General features: G+C 32.0%; 1 pseudogene; it reads left to right on the top strand.

Moving 5' to 3' along the window:
* Positions 1 to 626: 626 nt before the first annotated feature.
* Positions 627 to 8,022, top strand: LOC149260360 (indole-3-acetate O-methyltransferase 1-like; annotated as a pseudogene).
* The last annotated feature ends 12,231 nt before the right edge of the window (positions 8,023 to 20,253 follow it).

Raw genomic sequence — 20,253 nt, 5'->3', positions numbered from 1 at the left:
TACGTCTAAACATTTTATATAATAATTTTATTAAATAATTGTTTATAAACTGATATCGTTTATAAATTGATAAATGTTTTTAGATTTATTTTATTTCGAATCGTTAGATTTTAGAAATATTTTGAAATTAGATGGATTAAAATTTCGAAATTTTTTAAAATAAGATTGTTAATTATTTATAATTGGTATTGTTTATAAATAGATAATGTTTATTACTGGCTGACCAAAAAAATAGATAATGTTTATAGAGTTATTTTTATTTGAAACTGTTGATTTCAGAAATATTTTGAAATAAGATGAAATAAAACAAATAAGAAATCCTCAACCTGTCCATCCAATTTCCGAATAGTGTCAAAATCAAGAATTAAATTGGAAATCTGGTCAGAATCAACAATTAAATTAAATTCAACCCGAGTAAAATAAGAATGTTTCATGTCCTCCAATTTTCAATGAAATGGACTAATCCATCTCCTATGCACTGAACTGCAGATTTTTTTTGAAATGACGTTTCGTGTTCGAATCACAACAACTCAATAGTCTCCTGGGTTGCTATAAGTATTCATACTTAACATGCTTAGCTTCACATGCATTCAGCGTCGAGAAATAATCGCTGGGTCGTCTCTCCAATGGAGAACATGAAACGTCTGAATAATGTGCTGTGAATGAAGGGTGGAAACGGGGATTCGAGCTATGTCAACAATTCATCTCTCCAGGTAATCCCATTAATCTGAGTTCGCAATCTTATAATTAGAAATATTAATCGACTAATTCATTTTGTCTGAGAAAAATTTAGTTCCAGTAGTATGGCACACGTTGTTCAAGTTTCCAGAGATACTTTGTAAAGTGGACATTTATTTTATCCAGTGAAATAGTATTTTTATTATAAATTTTTCATGGAGTTGTTTTTAGTGGGATGTTTTGGAGTTTGAAATCTGTCACAAAAATTGTGGTAAAATTTTGATTTGTGTTATTTAAATTAATATTTTAATTAGATATATGGATTTAGCCCCTGAAAATTTCTTGTGACACTTCTACTTTTATTCTGCAGGAGTTACCTATCAGACTTATAATTTCTATGAATTTATCAGATTTTAGAGAAACTAAACTAGAAATAATTATTTTATCAGCATAGAGTTACTGATTCCTCCCAAGGAAAAGATAAAAAATATTAATCCACCTTTAAAAACACTAATCCACTCCTTGCAATGATGGTTGTGCAGTTATATATGGTTAAGGCCATGAAGCCTGTCATGGAAAAAAGAGAGGTAGATGACATATTTCGTATCGCAGATTTGGGGTGCGCAACGGGGATGAGTACTCTGCTCGCAATAGACACCATCGTGAATGCTGTGAAATTAACTTTCTTTCGGCATTCCATGGACGTGGCGGAATTCCAGGTGTACTTCGCCGATTTCCCGTCAAATGATTTCAATACATTATTTCGGACGATGCCTCCAGTGAAAGGCGCAGATGGAATAACAGCAGCAGCGCACAATGAAGATAAGCCTCCAGCGACTAGATGTTACTTCGCATCAGCGGTGTCGGGATCGCATTACGGACGCCTCCATTTCTCCCACGGCAAACCCTCCATTTCTGCCACTCCTCCATCAGCCTGCACTGGCTCTCTCGAGTAAATGAGAGACGCATTCATTTGACAGATTCTATGAGTACTATCATAGTTTTTTCATTTACAGGAAGTGCCAAATCCTGTGCTGAATTTACGTTGATAGCAGATTTTGAGATATTTCTGAATCTAAGGGTTAAGAAAAAGGTCAAATCTCTTAATCGTTAAACACTAAATATTTAGACTTTCTGCTAACTGTTAAAATCTAAATTGGCTTTTATCTGTTTCTGTTTTTATTATATATATGTAATTTTTTTATTTTATTTTATTTTTAATAGAACATACAGTAGACCTGGTTATTTGTCTTTACAACAGATTTTCAGATGGTGGTTTTTTCTCCTTCATAACAGATTCTCAGATGTTTTTTTTTTTTTTTTTCAAAATTTTGGATAATTAGATACGTGCAAAATGTGATTTTATTTCCTTAAAATAGAATTGGGGTAAGAGACACATGACCCGACCAAATTTATTCATGTGATTAATGATGACATACTAATGGATTTCAATTTCAGGTTCCTGCTAGCGTTGAGGACACAAATTCTGTTGATTGGAACGAGAGTCATGTCCACATATCCAGCGATACAGTGGGCAATACGTATCTCAACCAATTCAGACAAGACTTCGCATCATTTTTAGAAGCCCGAGCACAGGAAATTGTTCCCGGAGGATGTATGTTCATAGCGTTCCCGGCTCGTAATTCTGCCGACATAAAGCAACAAAGCGGGTTAGGAGCTTATGCTCGTCACCTGGAAGCAGCATTTGAGGAGCTGGTGAATGAGGTAAAATTATAGATAAGTTGATATGATTTTTGGATTCAAGTTTGGGCGGAAACTTTTAGAACCAAAGCATATGATATTTAAATTTGAGTAGAGAAAATAATAAATTTAATTTTCTATCTTTTATTTAAGTAAAGAAAATAAGAAATTTAAATTTAAAAAAATAATAACTATTTTTCCCCACCATCTAAATTAAGTTCAATTAATTTTTATATTTAAATATATTTGTTTGATTTTGACTAACAGGGTTTGATTGAAGAGAAGAAACTGGATTCCTTTAACCTTCATTTCTACTGTGCAAGTGTGGAGGAGCTGCAGAGCATCGTGGAGGGGGAGCAGTGAGGCTTCTCATTGGTTTTCCTGCGCATCCATTGTGGGAGGTTAGAGAAGGGGAAGAGAAGAGGTTTGGGAGAATATAATTAAAAAAATAAATAATTATATTTATTTAAATTTATTATTATTTTTTTCTTAAAAAATTTAGTATTATAAGTTATATAAAATATACTATCAATTTAGGTAAATTTTTATTTTATTTTCTAAAATTAATAATATAAAATAAATATTTTAACATTTTTTATATAAAAACATATAATTAAACCATTATATTTATTTAAATAAAAATAAGTAATAAGTGAAGAATACACCTTTATTTACCATGTCTTGAAATCATTTGCGACAAATCACAAATAAAATGCACAGTAAAACGAAGAACCGAGAAGAGAGGGATGATAGATAATGGGGTTGAAGGGGAGGAATATTATGAAGTCTCTGAAATCATGAAATCGGTAACTCGGAGCTCCGACTATGGAGATGATTGGAGGGCTATGTATGTAAATAAATAATTATATTTATTTACAGAGCCTTGTTTGAGAATATTGTGGGAACTCACTTGGGGTCGGATGAACATCTGGTTGATGAAATTTTCAAGAGGATTGCAAAGAGAGCGGCTGCTAAATATGAAGAGTTCGTACCCAGTAATCTTGATTCGCAAAAGAGCTTGATTTCTTGATTCACTCTTTAGGTTATCTTGCATGCAGGCTGTATAATAAGAGTAAATTAAAAAAACCATGAGTTTTGGTTTGACATTTTCAAGAATGTAAGGTGAACAATATTATTTTTTATTATAAGCAATTTTCCTTATATGTATTTCTACTGTTTCAGTTTCTTTCACATTAAGAAATATTAATGATAAAAGGTTAATGATTTTTCAGTTTCAGAAAATTATTATATATTCTAATTTTGATAATCTGAGATGAAATTGTTTTGATATTTATTAGTTATTAAATTATATAATTATAGATGAAAAGTTAATATTTTATAATTTAGTTTTATAAGTTTATATAGTTATAGATAAGAAGATAATATTTTATATTCTAATTTATTTTTTACTTAATTTTGTTTAAAATATAGTTGGAATTTGTTGAATCATAAATACTATCTAATTTGCATAATGTAAGGTTTTAGTTGATTTTTGAGAGTGTTGAATCTATTTATACATTTAAAAAAATATATATTCTAAATAACAACCAATCATAATTTTATTGAAAATTATATCATCATATTTTAACTAAAAAAAATAGGCTTTGTATAGTCTTGGTTGACCATAGTTTAACATTTATGACCATTGTTTTCATTTTTCAATAATAAATGAATATGGTACCATGTTCAGAATGGGTACATTGTTGACCATGGTTGACCTTGCATGACTACTATGGTCTATTGTAGGTGACTATAGGTGAATGTGGTTAACTACCATTGTCAATGTTTAACTATAAATGAAGATGGTTGACCATGGTTATCAATGATGAACTATTTGATCATTGTTATCAATTATGAATAATAGATTAATATGGTTGACCATGGTTTACCGTTGTTGCGCTAGTTGACAATGTTTGAATGTTGTTGAGATTTTATAACAATTTTTTAGCTAGTTTGACCATAATTTACCATTGTAGAGCATGTTTGATAATTATTTAATTAGTTTAACCAAAATTATATTTAATACTGCATTAAATTCATATAAACATGAAAACAAATTACATGTGGAAATTAATTATATTATTCCATAAATTGTAAATGTTATTCAAACACACATTACCTTCCATATATTTTTCTTTTTACATTATTAAACCATGTCTTTGCACTTCTTATAATAATTGAAAATGGGGTGTTCACCTAAAATGAATATACACTTTCCATGATTTCAAATCACCATTATATTAATTTTACATTTTTAGTTTATATTAAAATATTTTAATAGATATGGTTTCAATTATTATTTTAGTTTTTAATTTATTTAAAAATAATAATTTTGTTTAAAAAAAATATTTTAATTTTTAATTTATTTTTAGCATGTTTTAACTTTTAGTTCATTTTAAGAGATTTTAATGGGTATGATTTTAAAAAATATTTTAATTTTGAACAAGGGATATGGCTTAAAAAATTATTTTATCCTATTTTTAATGGTATAAAATATTTTATTAAAATTATTAAAATTATAATAATATATTATTACAATTTTTATATATTTAATAAATTTATAAAGTTAGGTTATTAATATTATATATTTTTTTAATATTATTATTACGGCTGTTATATTATTAATATTCTAAATTTATAAAATGACATATTAAAGTTTTAGGTATATAAAGTTAGAAAGTTAATTTAGTTTATGTTATCTCAAAATATAAATACATAAGGTATGTTATTATGTGAACTTTTTGTCATTAGGGAAATCATATTAATTATATATTAAAACAATTTTTACTCATGTAAAATATATGAAAGTAAAATAAAAACTTGCTAGATACTTTTGTCTAATAAGAATATTTCTTCGAGTATCTTTTATATTGCCTATTATGTGCTTATATGAGGGAAAATATTGTTGAGTATAAAAATAAGATTATTTATTCTAATAGCTAGTTAGAAGGTGTGTCCACGTGGGTGGTTATAGGTGGTTTGATGTCATAATGAGAGCTAGAAATTTCTATATTTTCCGCTACTTTTGCTAGCTTTGTCACTTTGGTTCGATGTCATAATGAGAGCTAGAAATTTCTATATTTTCCGCTACTTTTGCTAGCTTTGTCACTTTTGTATCTAACTTCCTGACCTATTTTTGGGTCTCACCTACACAAAGCAATATTTTCTGTTGTCCTTCTAATATCTCTACTAGCACCCTACCCATTATTGTTTTAAGTTGTTAGTAAATATTCAGGTTTACATGATATATTTTGTTTTCCTAACTACCCTCTTACTTTAAAACCTATTCATTTGAGACAAAGCTTTGTTCAATTTGTGTTGCCTCCCTTTTAACATTTTTGATATCCTATTCGATACATGGGGGGCCCTAGGTCTATTAAGTCTTCAATAAATTATTTTTTATGCCCAAGATGAAGAGGGACCAACTCCATTGCGACACAACCTTCTACAATCTCCCCTGTCTCTGTCCATGTCACCTCACTATGCAATATCAAGATAATTGTAGGTTCAAATAGAGAGAAGGCACACAGACTTTGAACAAGTAGCTAAGGTAGAGGAGATAAGCTAGAGAGAATGAGGAACCTAGAAGAGGAAATATAATAGTCATTGAAAGGATTAGAAAAAACTTTGACCAATGCTATGAAAGTGCTTGAGACAGTGTAATGGGAGGAATCAAGAGATAACCATGTAAGCCAAGTCTAGAAGCCATAAATTTCCTATTGGTACTAAGGAAAAAAGATACAAAGGAGAAGAAAGTAGCATCAAGGAGCTAGAGTCCAGTAGCGAGGATCTAGAGAAACTGTAAGAGTTAACACATTCATTGGGATCAAAGTAGAGAATTAACCAAAGGTCAAAATAAGAGCAGCCAAGGCCAAGCGAAAAAGAAGAGGCCAAGGTTGAGGTGATAACTAGAGAATAATTGCTCGAACAAGGGATGAAAGACGACGAGCTGACCACAAAATTGTGAGAGGATCCCCTCAGAAGTAGAAACAACTACTCATAGTGGCATCACCAAACCACCGAGGATAACACAATAATGGAAACATATGATGAGAAGGAATGGAAATTTTCATGAAATTCATTTTTTCCCAGAATAGAGTATTATCACTCTAGATCCCTCTAGATCTAATGATATATCAGGCTCTCAGCATGATTTGTGGGTATCTGCTCACCCAACTAAGTATCATCCTTCCCTCCCTATTTTCCTTTCTAATTCTCCTGTTACATCATTAGTTTCCCTCGTTCCCTCCTTTGACTGTGATGATGATGAATAAAACTCACATTAATCTCATTGATTTCTAGGTGATTAAATCCCTCATTCCTATATTTCGTACCTGGTGACTCCCTATATTCATAAATGTCACCACCCTTTGATAAGCAATCATTCAAAATGCTATAAAATTATATTAATAGGTTATAATATTTATTAAACTATAATAAAATAATAATTCCATACCAACAAAAGTTATGTTAAATCACTACTAATAATATCCCTAAAATGTTAAGTCAATATTTTGTTATTTACGATTGCATAAAAAAATTTAAAGATTAATTTAATTAATTTGACCAAGGACATAAATAATAAACAGCATTATTACAAGAATAGGTATCTCTATTTTGGAATGAGGCTTGCAGAATTTTAATTTAATTATCAATAACTATTAGGTATTTAACCTCCATGGAATATTCTAGAATATTCATAATAGTATGCACAAATCAATGGTTGAAATTTTTCTCCAAAGTAGTTATGTCTTTTTACCCTTTTAATTAGATTGATTAGTTAAAAAGAATGTCATAAGAACTAGTGTCATAAGAAGTGAGTTATGCCTTTTTGGGCATGTAGTATTGATAATCCATGGTATTGTCCCATTAAAATGCCTAGTATTATTAAATTAATAAGTAATAATGATGCTAATAATAACATAATAAATACAATAATAACAATAAAATTGAGAATATAAATAAATAAATAAAATTATAAATAATAAATTTAAAATAATAATTGTAAACAATAAAATAATAAATAATAAAGTGGAGCTGTGAGAAATAAAGGAAACTATAAAAATAGTAAGAATAAAGTCAATTTTAATAAAGAGTAAAAGGATAAAATAAACAAGTGTCAATTATAAAAAAATACGAGTTAAGAAAAATAAATAGGAATTTGCAAGATGAGACACAAATGAGGGTGTTGCATTATTCTTTCCATAGGAAAATTCTAATAGAGATTGATTCATTGGGTAAGGTAGTTCATTGAGGGCTTGGGGGTAGCCAACTGTAAAAAGACTTAGCGTAATTGAAACTACGACTGGGCGAATAGTTGTTCACAAAATGTTGGTTGTGATCAATTGGATCTGAATAGCACACCACTTCTCAAATTTCAAGTAAGATGATTCTTCATTCTATAGATAAGTTCCTTATCTCTCGTGATTTTGAAAGATTATATATTAACAAATTGATTTTTTTTTAATGGTTTAATTTATATAAACAATTTGCATGTTTTAATTTTAGGCCATTATACATGGTATCAACGTTCAATTACAACTCTTGTGTTCTATGAACCCATATTTCTATTGAAACTCCAAAGACTTATTAAACCTTGTACAACTATATATAGCTCACACAAATTATTTATTAGACAAATAATATAATTATCTAATTGATATTCCTAATACCTTTTATGCCGTAGTAAATTCTTATATCTATATAAAAAAAACTATAAATTTATTACTTTTAATACTTTATGCTCCATAAAAATAATATTAATTTAACTTTTTATTAAATTCTTAAAGTACTAAACTTCAAATTCAAAAAAACATTTATAAAATTAAAAGAAAAAATCTATAATAAAATGTTCAATTTAAATATATTCTAAACATCAGGGTGCAAATTACCAAACCAATTAAAAAATACCTTGTAACATAATAATAATGTTATCTTTATTCTTATTAATTTTTAATATCTTATATCTTATGATCTTTACACATAATATCATATAAGAATGACATGATTTTCAATTTCACCTCTCAATTATTCCTAGTTATCATTAATAAACGTCTTTTAAATTTGGAATATCTGTAAACAGAAGGTAAAAGGAATACACTTATATGATTGTATGTCCCATTGAACCAATAATATCCATGCAATAATTCATATGAAATTCATGCATTACTTGAAATATATAAATATATATTCCCTAAATACCGTGTATTTTGAAATGAAACGTAGAAAGTTAAAGCTAAACATTGGGAACACCATCATAAAGTTAAAGCTTATGCTAGTTAAAAGTTGATAACCAGAGTGATATAAGATGCTTCAGGATTGGACTTTGGTTTGCGGTAAGGATTCTGTGACGCTTACACATTTGAGTTGACTACCACAGTGATATAGCATCACAATAATCTTCATTGTGACAAAATTAAAATTAGCTCATGAACTAAGGGAAATTAGGTTAAATTTACAAGAAAGGAGATGAATAGGTATTAAAAAACGGATTTTATACGATTTTATTTTCTAGAATATATATAATGGTTTTTGGTAATCCAAGGGACTCTGTAGAATTTGAAATTGTAACCTGTAGCTTCTCTATTATATGTAGCTTCTCTTTCAATAATAGGTAGATGTTCCAACCAATTGAATACTCCAACTGATTGAACGAATTACACATGGGATTTTGAAAAAAATAGAGAAAACTTAATTTAAACTTGTGATTAGTGACCTCACTTTTATATATATATATATTTCAACATTTCACTTTTACATTATGCTATTATGCCTTGCCCCCATCTTGATAGGGTATTGAATATTATAAAGCGTGATACATAAAATTACTATGATTTTCATTGGATCAATGGGAATTTAAATTGGGGAGATTCTACAAATCAATAATATTAAAATTGTGCAGCATAACACATATGAGTTGTGTTAGTGGACAATTCATGGAATTTTAGGGAAAAAAAAGAAAAGATCCATAGAATTTTTTTAGAAATTCTAGAGTTATTAGATTTGACCTGACTTTATGATTCGGTAAGTTAAGGGTAGCTCTTGCTGACTTGATATCAAATTGCGTGGTGAAGCCCAAGGCCCTTGGTGGCCTGATATCAAATTGCGTGGTGAACCCTTGGCCCCTCAGTGCATCCATGCCACACAGTGTGGTAAGGGTTTTATGTTGAGAAACTTCAATCGACGCTAGGGAATAACCGGTGCATGGAAATATTTTATTTACAGGCGGAGACTCTATTCACATGAAAGAGAGAATATTTTTATGAGGAATTGATTCAGGAGCATAAAGAACGCAGGAACAAGTAGGGGTAGTTGCCAGCAATGATAACATTATTTCCAAAAATATTCCCTCTCGCCTTGTCAAGTTGTTGGTAACTACCCCTACTTGTTCATGCCTTCTTTTTCAATATTCTGCTATTTCTTCTTCAATAATTATTAGTGGTTAATTATAATAAATATTAATTATTAATAATTATAAATTATGAGTAATAAATAATAAATAATTATTAATTATATAATAATTATTATTATTATTATTATTATTATTATTATTATTATTATTATTATTAATTATTAATAATTAGTATCTATAAATATTAATAGTTATAGTTATGGTTAGTAAAGAAATAAATATTATAAATAAAATGTATTGATACTATAAACCATGGTCATATTAATAGTAATTAATTAAATATTATTAATTATTATAATTTTAAATAATTATAATTATTGTTCGTAAAGCGATAAATATTATAAACCAAATAGATTCATATGATCCAAGATATTTAAATTAAACCTTAGGATTAATATTGTAAATTTTATGAATAATATTATATAGTAGAAATATGAATCTTTAGATTTATAAATCCAAGATATTAATATCATAAATGGAGAGGACTTATAAACCCAAATGATTAATATCATAAACACAAAGGACTTATAAACCCAAGGGAATAACATTAGAGCTTAGGATTAATATTAAATCCTAAGATTAATATTATAAACCTTGGGATTAATATTATAAATCCAATAGATTAACACTATAAGTCCAAAGAATTAATAAACCTAAGGGATTAATATTATAAACTCAATGGATTATAAACTAAGGGGAATAATTTTTAACCCAAGGGATAAATATTATAAACCTAAGGGATTAATATTAAACACTAAGATTAATATTATAAACCATAATACTACAAATTGTAAACCCAATATTAAAATTTGATATTAAATAAATTGAATATTAAAAGACCCTAATATTATACACCTTGTAGTAAACCTAAGTTTTGTAATGTGACAATGCAACATTGAAAAATTACAATGTAATGTAACATTGTGAGAATGATTGTTAAATTGATTTTCATATTGAGACAACGTTTATCACAATGTGACGTTGGATAATTTTTTTACCATTCCAATGTTACAATATTAAACCCTTGATATTATTAACCCGAGGGACTAATAAACCCAAGGGATTAATACTAAAATCCAAGGGATATAAACCAAAGGGAATAATATTAGACCCAAGGAATTACTATTATAGACCCGAGGGATATAAACCCTAAGATAAATATTATAACTCTGAAATAAATATTAAATCCTAAGATTAATATCATGAACCTTACGATTAAGCTAAAAAACCCAAGGCATTAATATTAAAAACCCAAGGGATTATAAATCTAAGGGAATAAAATTAAACCCAAGAATGAATATTAAAACCTAGAAATATAAATTCTAAAATCATTATACCCAAGGGATTAATATTTAAAACTCTAGGATTAATATTAAACTCTAGGAATATAAACCCAAGTGATTTATATTAAACCCTAGGATTAATATTATAAACCCTATCAATATATTATACCCCAAGAATATGAACCCTTAGACTAATAAACACAAGGGATTGATATTATAAACCCAAGGCACTAATAAATGCAAGAGATTAATACTAAAAACCCCAAAAACCAAAGGATTAATATTATAAATCTAGGGTATATAAACCCTAGGATAAATATTATAAACCCTAAAACAAACATGGTTGACCATGGTTGATTTTTGTATTAAGACAATTGTTGTCACAATGCAACATTGGACGATGGTTGACCATGATTGATTTTCTTACTGAGAGAATATTTGCCACAATGCGACATTGGACCATGGTTTACCATGAGTGATTTTCATATTCAGACAATCTTTATCACAATGTGATGTTGGACTATGGTTGATAATGGATAACCATGCTTGTTACAATGTGACAATGGACCATGAGACAATCTTTGTCACAATATGACCATGGTCATTGACGATCATTGACCATGATTGATTTTCATATTGAGACAATGTTTATCACAATGCGATGGTTGACCATGGTTGATTTTCATTTTGATATAATCTTTGTCACAATGCAATGTTGGAGGATGGTTGACGGTGGATAACCATGGTTGTCACAATGTGACGTTGGACCATGAGACAATATTTTTCATAATGTGACCATGGTTATTGATGATTATTGACCATGATTGACCATGGTTGACCATGATTGATTTTCATATTGAGACAATCTTTGTCACAATGAGACGTTGGTTTCCTCACTTTGTTGGCAGTCTGTGTTAAATTTTTTTATTATTAAATACAATTGGATTATGTACGGTTTTGATATTTGTTCACCAAATATTTTAAGTGGCATATTATTGGAATTGAAATATACATATATTTATATGTAAATCATATTAAAAAATTAGAGTGCTAATAATAATTTTATTTTTTTTCATAACTAATTTATCCTAAAATATTTTTAAAACAATCTCCTAAATAATTCAAAACTATACTTATACCATAATTATCAAACATACTATTATATCATACATAATACCACACCTATACAATAATTATCAAACATGCTGTTATAACATACATAATAATGATAATGTTATTCATGATATTAAAATGAATGCACATTTTTGTTTAAAGCTTCATGTAAGCTTTATTGAATGAATTGAAAACCAAGCTCTAAATGCAAGCATGCTAATTAAGATTGCATACACTATTTTTAATAAAAATACATTTTATAATAAGTATAGAGTTGTCAAATATTTTAATATTTTTTACCATAAATATAAAGTTGTTAATAATTATTTAATTATTATAAAATTGTTAATAATTAATATTTAATTAAATAATTATTAAATGTTTGATAAATATTTTAACTTTTACAAATTATTCTAATAACCCTCGATTAAGTATTCCCCGAAAATGACACTCTATCATCAATTTTAATTAAAAAGACAATGTGCCATCTCTATACATCCCCTTAACTTTACTCTCCTCTCCATTCCTATGTGGTATTACGTAGCACGTCTCCAACTTCAAACATATATTGTCCCCCATTACTTGATTATATACTTATGTCGTGCTATATTTGGTTCCACTAATTAGGTACTTATGTCGTGATATATTTGGTTCCTCTGTTGATTACTTCATGCTTATGGGACCAAGGTTCCATTTTGATTGGAGTTTGTGGATTAAATTTAATAGTTGTTTTTAGTGTTTTTTTTTGAAAATTTTTGTAGTGGGTTTTTTTAGTTTAATTTTTCTAAAATCTTGCAAAAATTTATTGAAATCACAAGTTGCATAGATAACTCTCCACAATAAAAGTGCCTTAGGGGTTTCTAAAAGTGTTGAATCCTAATATGCAGTTAAAAAATCAATTTAAATAACACAAATCAAGATTTCACCTCAAATTTATCGGCCAAATTTAAACACCAAAAAATCCAAAAATTCACAATAAAAATAACTCCTTTATTGCAACTTAACCTTACACTTAACCTTACATTTACGTCTTGGTGGAAAGTTCTCGAATGCCAGTTGTTCAGTATTGGGAATTGTCCTGTCCTCGCTTCATGTGGGCGGTACATTTTTCATAGGGCTAATCCAACGGCTGAAAAGTCTCTCGTCTGGTAGACGAGTAACCACCTTTGGGGTTTCTGCCTGATGCTTCCATTTTGCACTTCACACCTGTAGGGAAGGACCTCGGCTCCGAGAATTTCGACTGTGTTTTGTTTTTGAAAGAAAACTCGTCTGATTTGCTTGTTTGCTCGTCGGTGATCACTATTCTACACCATTACAGCGGGCACAATGTCGTGTTATTTTTGACCGGACTGACGAACTCGTTTTCTTGCTATTATAATAGAAGTCATAACAGGGTTTCGCTTTGTTCACACATATTCACTTATCTGAGCTTCTTGTGCAGTGTTTTCTTCCTCTCTCGAGAACGAATGAGTTGGGCGCAAACCCTAGTCCGCGTCGATTGCAGTACAGGCCAATAGAACCTCTAGTTTCTAGTTGGCAGGTATATATTTTGTTTGTTACCTACTTTCATGGTTTCCTTTTTAAAATCCTTAATATTTTTTGGTTAACTTCCATTTGGTTTTTATTCCACTCTGACTAGGGTTTTGAGGCAAAACGCCATGCACAAAAGGCTCCATGCATCTACAGGTATTTTCTAACCAATGGCCACAGAGAAATGTGATATCTTTCTTTTGTGTTATTATATATTTTTTTGTAAACCCTAACACACCTAGTCTTCTACTGGATTGCGGTTTCAGGGTTTCCATTCTCGATATGGCATTCTCCAGTTTTCAACGCTTGCAACCCTAGGGTTTCCATTCTTCGAGGCCTTGACTTATTTTCCTTTAATGGTTCTTTCTAGGTTCTGTGTTCCCGCAGAAGTCATGACTTTATAAAGCCGCGCCAGTTTTAAGTTATGCTGGTCTTCTTAAGTTTTGACTGTTCTACTCGAGACTAGGGTTTCAATTTTTTTCAAACCCTAGCCTCAGTTAATTCTAGGCTATGGCCCTTTGACTGAACTGTCAATCATTAATTGAAAGATTATTTATCTTGTTTTAATGGCCTTCGGTCCTTTCAAATATGTATTCGTAATTCCTGTTATTTGAAACATGTTATTTCCTTCATAATGGACTCTTGTAATATAAAGCAATTACATAGTTGTAATGCACACAATCACGTTATTCTATACATAAACTCGTTTGGAATTCCTTCTATATAATATTTGCTCCGAAAACTATTCTCGGCCCTACTGAGCCTTCAGTATTGTATATATGTACTTGTTTGGAATTCCTTATGTATAATATCCTATAGTATTAGTCAGGTTTCCAATACCAATAGTGTTACATTGGTTGTATTTAGGTGTTGACTTTCTTTGCATTATTATGAATTAACAGAATTCTACCATCCATCTTTAAATGAATCTGTTAAAGGATTCCTATTGCACTATTCTTTCATTATACATTCCTATTGCACTATTCTTTCATTATACAAGTTTCTATGCAGTTATACTTTGATGCAACACTTATCTTTCCTTTTATAAGAAAGAGGCTAGTACAATTATAAAAGTATTTACATGGGTTGAATAAATGGTAAATTATTGGAGGTGCTGTTATATACATTGCCTAACACAAAAAACATTCACATTGATACAAACCTGAATATAATTCCGCCCACCCACCGCCTGCCAATTGAGCATTGCAACAAAGTTGATGGCGTTTTGACAACGTGAAAGACCTGTCAACGCTGGGAAGAGATTTGAGCAACATTACATTTGTTGACGATAGTTGTTCATCATATCACCTGCAACCCCAAGCCGCGGCTCTCTGCGGCTCGGTGCCTGCTGCTCTTTGCGGCTCTCGGTGACTGCGGCTCTCTGCGGCTCGGTGCCTGCGGCTCTTCATAACTCTGCGGCTATTCCTTAACTCTGCGACTCTTCTCTCGCAAGTCTGCTGATTCCACTACGGCTTTGGTTTTATATTTCTTCATCTCGGGCTCTTTACTTCAGAGATCTGCGGCTTGATTGGGACTTCGGTGGTTAGATCTGCGGCTCCCCATCACCAGAACGTAGATCTGCCAATTCCTCTGAGGCTCTTAGCGTAGGAGATTTAAAGCTAACGTAAGTCTGTGGCTCTTCGGTCGTTGATATTACAATTTAGTGAGATCTGCGGCTTGATTGGGACTTCGGTGGTTAGATCTGCGGCTATCACCAGAACGTAGATCTGCCAACCTCTGAGGCTCTTATTGTTACATTATCATACCAGAATGTAGATCGGCCTATTCCTCTGCAGCTCTTACTATTAGAGATTCCAGAAGTATTTCACAAGTCTCGGTGGGATTCCAGAAGTCTCGGTGGCTCAGATCTCCTATTCCGCAGATCTCAGAAGTCTTGTTTCACGGCGAGGTTATAGATCTGAGGCTAGATCTAGGCGGCTAATTTCTGCGGTCAGATCTAGATCTAATCTTATCTTCTGTCTTATTTATCTGCGGCTGCGTTCTACGAGCAAGTAAAATATGGCTCCGAGCTTCGCAAAAATAACTGGTGGCTCATCCACCTCTGAAGGGCAATCTCCTGCCCATATCGTGAGTGAAGCCCCAGCTCCCACTATCCAAGTGGTCCAGGACTCACTCGATGAAGCTTTGAAGTTCTCCGAAAGTGCCATAATTTGTCGGTTCAATGGTTTTTGGCCGCGGCTGATAGCACTCCACAATTGGATCTCGGAGGTATGGAAGCCTATCATTTCTGATGAAATTAATATCTACCCCTGTGCTAGAGGTTTCTTTATAGTAGATTTTGAAAATCCTGAAAGCAGACAATGTATTCTAGACTTCGGCCCTTGGTTTTGGGAAAAATCAGGCCTATTCATGAAGCCATGGAACCCATCATTCGATCCCTCTACAGCAGTGATAACCTCAGCACCAGTTTGGGTGAGATTGCCAAGCCTACCCTTGCATCTCTGGAATCTCTCCTCGCTAAAAGCCATCGGAAATGCAATTGGGAAATTTTACTGCAGGTGCCCAGAAACAGAGGAATATGCGAGAACCACCTATGCACGCATCTGCGTGGAAATGGATTTCAGCGCCGGATTCCCAGCTGAAATAAACCTAACAAGTAAAGACTATGTGTGGAACCAGAAGCTTGATTATGAAAGTGTCCTCTTCAGGTGTCGATCGTGCTTTGAGATGGGGCATCTAGCCAAAAATTGCCCAAAAGCCTTGGAGAAAAATTTTGCTAGAAAAAACCACCACAGATCTACATGGTGGGAAGGAGCACAAAAAGAACACTACACTGTCATCAAAGAAGAAGAATATTCTAGAGAAAATGAGTCACAAGAAATCAAGGAAGAAGGAAGCAACTCTCAAAACAAGCAAGGAGAAAGCCCACCCCAACAAATCAACAGTTATGAGGATTTGAATACCGCAGAAAATAAATCTTCATTTAACAGCAAAGCAGATCTCCTAAACCAAACTTCTTCTCCGACTATTTTCAAAAGAACGAACACAATAGATCGCGAAGCTAAGACACCAATGTCCCAAGAACCAGAAGAGATGAAGGAGATGCAAGACAAAGGAAGTTGGAAGACCGTAGAGAAAAGAAAGAAAGCTACAACACCAATCTCGCCAAGAAAGACGAGGAGCCAGACAAGTAAAAATTAAGAAAATTGTAGGTCCGATAGACCAATTTGGTCTGAGTGGACGTTAACCATCATCATCATCATCATCATCAAATATGTGGGAAGCAGAGGACTTTGCGGGGACAACCATATTCAAGATCCTGTCGTCTTATAATTGCAAACTTTACCTGCACATTTCCGTTGTGGATGTGAATGGGATGAAACTCTTGTGGATTGAACCCAAGCCTCATTCATAGCCTCACCCCCAAAAACTAGCTCTGAGAAACCATTGAATAATGGAAAGGACGAGATTCAGGACATGGCTAAAACCTGGAATGAACCGGTCGGGATTGGAACGGCCTGGAAGGGAGTCAATTTTGTAAGGTGGTGTTGGAGGGAATCAATTTTGTAAGGTTGTGTTGGCTTTTGAATCGATTTGGTAACGTGGCGCTGGCAATTTTGAATCTACCTTTTAATTTTTTTTGTTCGATGTTTCGGTCTCCTTAACGCCTCAGCAGTCATCGTAGTCGATCATGACTAATATGGAGGATATTATCAGGACTGAAATGAAGGATATTCTTGGGAATATAATTTACTCCCCACTATCGATTAAAATTTAATTTATCCCCGCCATCTTTTAAAATTTAAAAATGAAAGTCAACAACTTGGATATTAATGGCATATTATTACTGGCATATTCTATTAAAATGTAGGCAATAGCTAACCAGCCTGGCATAGGGCATTAAATGCCCGTATGGAGGCGGCCTTTACCACGGATGTCGATGCTCTTCATGCCCGCATCTATCGTTTATCCGGCAGGCCGTCTATTCCTTTTCTGGGAACGCGGGACCCACCACCTCCGTGCTGGCACCGGCCCATTTTCAAACCTGCCCTCCCACCAAAAGAGCCATTTGCTCCATTCGCGCTCCTGTCGACGCTGCTCTGCCTTGCAACCCGTATCGAGCATACACCGCCCGCGCTCACAGTTGCACCCACCTTGCAGGGCCATGAATAGGTGCTCAATCCTGGCATTCTGTGCAGTGTGAGGTAAATGAAAAATACAGTAACAAAGTTAAATCTCATAAATTTCCACTTTCATGCTTACATTTGTATAATTCTTCTTTCAAAAATGCTTGTCAACAAATGTCGTGGCCGTTCCCAATTACAAAGGAACCCAATGAAGCAATCTAACTTTTCTGGACTTCCAATGACCCCAATTCGAGCATTTGGTTTTGTATACAAGGTGGATCAAAGGAGATGCAATTTACATGCACAATTTCTTGTTTTTCATCTTTGCCATTTTCTTGTTAACAAGAATCAGCATTCGAGTGGCATTAGTTACCCTGTAGTATGTTCGCAACTCGAACTTTTTTCAGTTAGGAGGAAGAATTGAATTATATGGTTTACCTGCAGAAAAAGAAGAAGATTAGAGGTATTCGGTTCACCTGCCAAAGAACAAATCATGAGTTCCTGGAATTGATCCATAAAACACAAACACAAGGGAAAGATAACCCCAACATTGGCAGAGTATCTACACCTTTATTCAAATTCACTGGGCTATAGCAGGCACCTTTATGAACAAATTTTGCAAGAATTTTGAATTATTGAAAAATTGCAGCTAAATGTAAATGCCTTAATTACCTGAAAAATTACCTGAAAGAGAACCCCTTTGCTTACAGAAAGTAACCGAATGTGTTAAAAAAAATATATTGTTTTGTGACTTGCAGTTATCAAAAGATGGAGAAGGAATATGCCGGTTAGATTTAACATTGTAAAACAATACAAAAATTAACTTTCTTTACCCCAATCAACAAAACCCTTATGTTTTCAACTGCGATTACATATATGGATACTTTTCTATTGACTACAATGTTGATATCCTCCTCAACAATATTTCAGGGGAAGTGAAAGCATAGAGCAGGTTATGATTTTGTTTTAGGACCAATATAAAATTTTATGGCTGCATATTATTTATTTTGTTCTATCTTATCAAATGCCTTTTTTCTTTGTACCAAAATTCTGGTAGAACCTGTCACATATTTGATATTTCCAACCTGAGTAGCTTGTCCAACTTGGTTCTTTATATATTCATTCTTTCTGTCAAACTGTGGAAATAAAATAATTAAAGACTACCTTTCTTATAAATGATGTGTTTGAAAATCACCTAGATGCATAAGAGTTTACCAAAACCAGATAAAGAGCCTACTTTACATGCAGTAATGCCATGGTACACGTTTATTTTAACCAGCTCTCTGAGGCCCTCTTATAATAACAAAAAATATGTAGTGTGACCTTTGATGACCAAAGTCAAATAGATATTATATCTTATGGAGATTTAAACTGGGGAATCTATACTTACAAAGTGGAATTTCTTGATTTTGCTAAATTTGAATTATTACAAGAATTTCATGCTTCCATTTTTTCCAGCAATTCATTCATTTTAGTCCCGCTCTTATGCATTGACAATATCTATCCATTGCTTCAACCAGATGACATAACTTAATATCAACCAGCTACAGTTTGGTTGAATGTACATGTTTATATTTCTAATGTCCATATCTATTGTTTCATTTCACAATTGTGGACTTTTAGTTATTTTTTTCTAGAAAGTAGAAATATTCTTTGTGGGTGTTGTTTTCAATGACTTCTCTCATGCTCTATTTTGTTTGTTTTCATCATCTTGGATACTTACATTTTTCTTGATATGTATAAGTACTCTATTTTTTTTGAAAACCAGAACTTAATCATGTCCTCTTCTATGATATATGTATCTAAATCATTGACTTTGAACAATATTTCTTCCACTGAGATTTGGTTTTTACAAGCCAATGTACAAAAATTTAGAAAAACAAAGACAAAGCTAATATTGTTGCTTCTTGGCAAAGATGATGTAGATCCATCAACAAATGCAACATATGGTTCCCTCGTAAAAAGCTTAGCATTTGTGAGGAAATTTGTTGTTGGAATCATGGTTCCAAAGGACTACATTTGCTCGGTCGATATAAACTTGTATTTAGAAGCACCTACAAGTATTGTACAAGATGCACACTCTGCAGGGCTGGAAATATTTGCTGCTAATTTTGCCAAATTATAGCTATGACCCAGTAAGGGAATATCTTCAGTTTGTGGACAACAAGAATTTCACATTTAATGCCATCCTAACCGATTTCTCTGTAACAACATCAGAGGCTATAGGTATGAATTTCTTTCTACTTAACCTCCACCAATTTTTGAAATTCCTTATCCATGCCCACTTGGCCAAATAGGTATTAGTTTATTTCTTTAAACTTGCAGACAATGCAAACATCATTCATCATAATAGTTATATCAGTGCAATATTTAGCAGCCTGTGTCCAAGCCTTTTTTTTATGGTGTCAATCCATTTCCGCCATCAAAACAATGATTTAAACACTCCCAC

The sequence above is a fragment of the Pinus tabuliformis genome, chromosome 6, assembly GCF_031772625.1.
Source record: "Pinus tabuliformis cultivar Carrire ecotype Pingquan chromosome 6, CPIR1, whole genome shotgun sequence".
NCBI classification, from domain to species: domain Eukaryota; kingdom Viridiplantae; phylum Streptophyta; class Pinopsida; order Pinales; family Pinaceae; genus Pinus; species Pinus tabuliformis.
Note: the sequence above shows the minus strand (reverse complement) of the source record. Positions and strands in the feature narration are given on the sequence as shown.